The 5,000-nt window shown below is 52.0% G+C and overlaps 1 non-coding gene across 1 annotated transcript in view; it reads left to right on the plus strand.

Annotated features, from left to right (window-relative positions):
• The first annotated feature begins 4,132 nt into the window (after positions 1–4,132).
• Positions 4,133–5,000, plus strand: part of LOC124586564 — a 1,910-nt gene continuing 1,042 nt past the window's right edge. The window contains exon 1 of the ribosomal RNA XR_006975164.1: positions 4,133–5,000. This exon is cut by the window's right edge and continues 1,042 nt beyond it. This is a non-coding gene — a ribosomal RNA (small subunit ribosomal RNA).

Raw genomic sequence — 5,000 nt, forward strand, 5'->3', positions numbered from 1 at the left:
AAAGGTGCACCCTGACGTGGCAAATCAGATGATGCCGCAGTCATTTACTTACGATAATCACAATCAACAAACCAGCCCCCCCCCCCCCCCCCGAAAACACCTTTCCTTACAACAATGTGTGCCTTAACCTAACCCGTATTGTGCCTTAACCTAACCCGTATTGTGCCTTAACCTAACCCGTATTGTGCCTTAACCTAACCCATATTGCGCCTTAACCTAACCCATATTGCGCCTTAACCTAACCCATATTGCGCCTTAACCTAACCCATATTGCGCCTTAACCTAACCCATATTGTGCCTTAACCTAACCTATATTGTACCTTAACCTAACCCATATTGTACCTTAACCTAACCCATATTGTACCTTAACCTAACCTATATTGTACCTTAACCTAACCTATATTGTACCTTAACCTAACCTATATTGGGCCTTAACCTAACCTATATTGGGCCTTAACCTAACCTATATTGGGCCTTAACCTAACCTATATTGGGCCTTAACCTAACCTATATTGGGCCTTAACGTAACCCACGTTGCGCCTTAACCTAACCTATATTGTACCTTAACCTAACCCATATTGTACCTTAACCTAACCCATATTGTACCTTAACCTAACCTATATTGGGCCTTAACCTAACCTATATTGGGCCTTAACCTAACCTATATTGGGCCTTAACCTAACCTATATTGGGCCTTAACGTAACCCACGTTGCGCCTTAACGTAACCCACGTTGCGCCTTAACGTAACCCACGTTGCGCCTTAACGTAACCCACGTTGCGCCTTAACGTAACCCACGTTGCGCCTTAACCTAACCCATATTGCGCCTTAACCTAACCCATATTGCGCCTTAACCTAACCCATATTGCGCCTTAACCTAACCCATATTGTACCTTAACCTAACCTATATTGTACCTTAACCTAACCTATATTGTACCTTAACCTAACCTATATTGGGCCTTAACCTAACCTATATTGGGCCTTAACCTAACCTATATTGGGCCTTAACCTAACCTATATTGGGCCTTAACCTAACCTATATTGGGCCTTAACGTAACCCACGTTGCGCCTTAACGTAACCCACGTTGCGCCTTAGCGTAACCCACGTTGCGCCTTAACGTAACCCACGTTGCGCCTTAACGTAACCCACGTTGCGCCTTAACGTAACCCACGTTGCGCCTTAACCTAACCCATATTGCGCCTTAACCTAACCCATATTGCGCCTTACCCTAACCCATATTGCGCCTTAACCTAACCCATATTGTGCCTTAACCTAACCTATATTGTACCTTAACCTAACCCATATTGTACCTTAACCTAACCTATATTGTACCTTAACCTAACCTATATTGTACCTTAACCTAACCTATATTGTACCTTAACCTAACCCATATTGCGCCTTAACCTAACCCATATTGCGCCTTAACCTAACCCATATTGCGCCTTAACCTAACCCATATTGCGCCTTAACCTAACCCATATTGCGCCTTAACCTAACCCATATTGCGCCTTAACCTAACCCATATTGCGCCTTAACCTAACCCATATTGCGCCTTAACCTAACCCATATTGCGCCTTAACCTAACCCATATTGTACCTTAACCTAACCCATATTGTACCTTAACCTAACCTATATTGTACCTTAACCTAACCTATATTGTACCTTAACCTAACCTATATTGTACCTTAACCTAACCTATATTGGGCCTTAACCTAACCTATATTGGGCCTTAACCTAACCTATATTGGGCCTTAACCTAACCTATATTGGGCCTTAACCTAACCTATATTGGGCCTTAACGTAACCCACGTTGCGCCTTAACGTAACCCACGTTGCGCCTTAACGTAACCCACGTTGCGCCTTAACGTAACCCACGTTGCGCCTTAACGTAACCCACGTTGCGCCTTAACGTAACCCACGTTGCGCCTTAACGTAACCCACGTTGCGCCTTAACGTAACCCACGTTGCGCCTTAACCCAACACACGTTGCGCCTTAACCCAACACACGTTGGGCCTTAACCCAACACACGTTGGGCCTTAACCCAACACACGTTGGGCCTTAACCCAACACACGTTGGGCCTTAACCCAACACACGTTGGGCCTTAACCCAACACACGTTGGGCCTTAACCCAACACACGTTGGGCCTTAACCCAACACACGTTGGGCCTTAACCCAACACACGTTGGGCCTTAACCCAACACACGTTGGGCCTTAACCCAACACACGTTGGGCCTTAACCCAACACACGTTGGGCCTTAACCCAACACACGTTGGGCCTTAACCCAACACACGTTGGGCCTTAACCCAACACACGTTGGGCCTTAACCCAACACACGTTGGGCCTTAACCCAACACACGTTGGGCCTTAACCCAACACACGTTGGGCCTTAACCCAACACACGTTGGGCCTTAACCCAACACACGTTGGGCCTTAACCTGCTCTGTAATTGTCATACGACGCGTTAAATTAGTGTGGTGTTGCCTAACTGCAACCCCCGCAATATAGTTTGCTACTCGCACTGCCTGGTCCCCAGAGTATCGCTTCATGTTAAACACCTTGCAGCTATACACTGTAATGCGGATGGCAGCAGGACGTACATGCTCAATGCCCTTCGCAGTTGTTCATTGGCATTTGCATGGCGAAGCACAGCCTACGTTGTGGTACGGCGTGTGTCAACTGTCCGCTGATGTTGTACGTCCAAATCACACACTGTACTGCACATTGGTCCTCATGTACTGAATGATACATCGTGGTACATGTGTGACCGTACCACGACTGCGCCAACAACGGCGAACCATACGGTCCAAATATTGTGCACTCAGCTACGTGTCGTCTCCCTATAAGAGCTGGATTGCAGTATGGTATGCCGTGGATGGCGATCAGCATGAGCCGTCTGTTGATGTAGTGGCGCGTGTTGTCAGACGTAGTCGTCTCTTCTCACACACCGTGATAGCATGGTGCACTGCGTTCCACATCTGCGACATGCGACAGAGGCCGGTTGACAGTCGTTCGCGCAATGGACATCGCATACGTACGGGGGCCACCTTCCACGTGTTCGCGAAGCGTGCACATGTTGTTGCGTGTATGTGGGCAGACATAGTGTGTCGTGACACCTGACACAGGCATGCAACAATCGTTGAATTTGCAAATGGCGATGGACGTCTACGTTTGCTGGTGACGTTACGCAAATGAACAACTGGTAAACGGTTGTGGTGCGGTTGTTCTCGCTAGAGGTGAATCAGTGATGGCGACGATCGGTTGAGCTACCAACCGGTTGTTTCAGCGATACCCACCATGCCCACGAACGTGAATGGCATGTGGGTGTGAAGCGATACGCGGCGGTGGCTGGGTGGGACCGTCCCCGGCCGGTGAGGGGGGGCCTCCCGGCGTGCTGGCCGCGCGGTGCGTGGGCGCACGCGCTACAGCCGGCTGGTGGGGGCGGCCAGTGGCAGGCGCGCCGGCCGACGGAGGCGGCAGGCGGCGCAGCTGCGCGCCGGCGCACCCTGCACGCGGCGCCGTGCGGCCAAAGTAGGTCCTCGCGGGCCCGGTGCGAAGCGCGGTGGACATCTGCAGTGTGCTGGTCCGATTGAGGACTGTGTGCGCTGAGGATGCGCCGCCGCCCGGCGCTCGGCGCCGCGACGCCGTCTGCTGCTCGGTCGCCTCTGCGGTTCTCGCAGGTGGTTTGTATCGCAGCTGTGCGGACGTGTTGGCGCGTGCGCTGTGCTGGGAGAGTTCGCTTCGGCACCCAAGTGGGGCTTTTGTCCTTCTGTGGCGCTGGCGTTGGAGCTGCCGGCCACCGTAGGTGGCGCGTGTTGTCTCCCGCCGGCAATGCCACGACAGCACGCTCCCGGGCCTCTGTCGGCAGCGGCAAGCTCAGTTGGGAGCACGGGTGGTCGCACCTAAAGCGTCTACTCGCCAAACTCCGGGCGATTGCGCCTCTCTCGAACCCGACCAAGTACTTAGGACGGCGCTGCGCGCCGCCGGGACCTGAGAGGGTTTCGAGGTGTATTGTGCAGGGGAGCTCAGCCTCCTCCTGTTTGCAGAATAATTGAGCGGACGCTTGCGTGTTCGCGCGGGCCCCCGGGACACACTCCCGGGCGGCCGGCTGCTCAGCTCTAGTTGACGCAGCTCCCTGGTTGATCCTGCCAGTAGTCATATGCTTGTCTCAAAGATTAAGCCATGCATGTCTCAGTACAAGCCGCATTAAGGTGAAACCGCGAATGGCTCATTAAATCAGTTATGGTTCCTTAGATCGTACCCACGTTACTTGGATAACTGTGGTAATTCTAGAGCTAATACATGCAAACAGAGTCCCGACCAGAGATGGAAGGGACGCTTTTATTAGATCAAAACCAATCGGTCGGCTCGTCCGGTCCGTTTGCCTTGGTGACTCTGAATAACTTTGGGCTGATCGCACGGTCCTCGTACCGGCGACGCATCTTTCAAATGTCTGCCTTATCAACTGTCGATGGTAGGTTCTGCGCCTACCATGGTTGTAACGGGTAACGGGGAATCAGGGTTCGATTCCGGAGAGGGAGCCTGAGAAACGGCTACCACATCCAAGGAAGGCAGCAGGCGCGCAAATTACCCACTCCCGGCACGGGGAGGTAGTGACGAAAAATAACGATACGGGACTCATCCGAGGCCCCGTAATCGGAATGAGTACACTTTAAATCCTTTAACGAGTATCTATTGGAGGGCAAGTCTGGTGCCAGCAGCCGCGGTAATTCCAGCTCCAATAGCGTATATTAAAGTTGTTGCGGTTAAAAAGCTCGTAGTTGGATTTGTGTCCCACGCTGTTGGTTCACCGCCCGTCGGTGTTTAACTGGCATGTATCGTGGGACGTCCTGCCGGTGGGGCGAGCTGAAGGCGTGCGACGCGCCTCGTGCGTGCTCGTGCGTCCCGAGGCGGACCCCGTTGCAATCCTACCAGGGTGCTCTTGAGTGAGTGTCTCGGTGGGCCGGCACGTTTACTTTGAACAAATTAGAGTGCTTAAA

The sequence above is a fragment of the Schistocerca americana genome, unplaced genomic scaffold (assembly GCF_021461395.2).
Source record: "Schistocerca americana isolate TAMUIC-IGC-003095 unplaced genomic scaffold, iqSchAmer2.1 HiC_scaffold_559, whole genome shotgun sequence".
Lineage (NCBI taxonomy): Eukaryota > Metazoa > Arthropoda > Insecta > Orthoptera > Acrididae > Schistocerca > Schistocerca americana.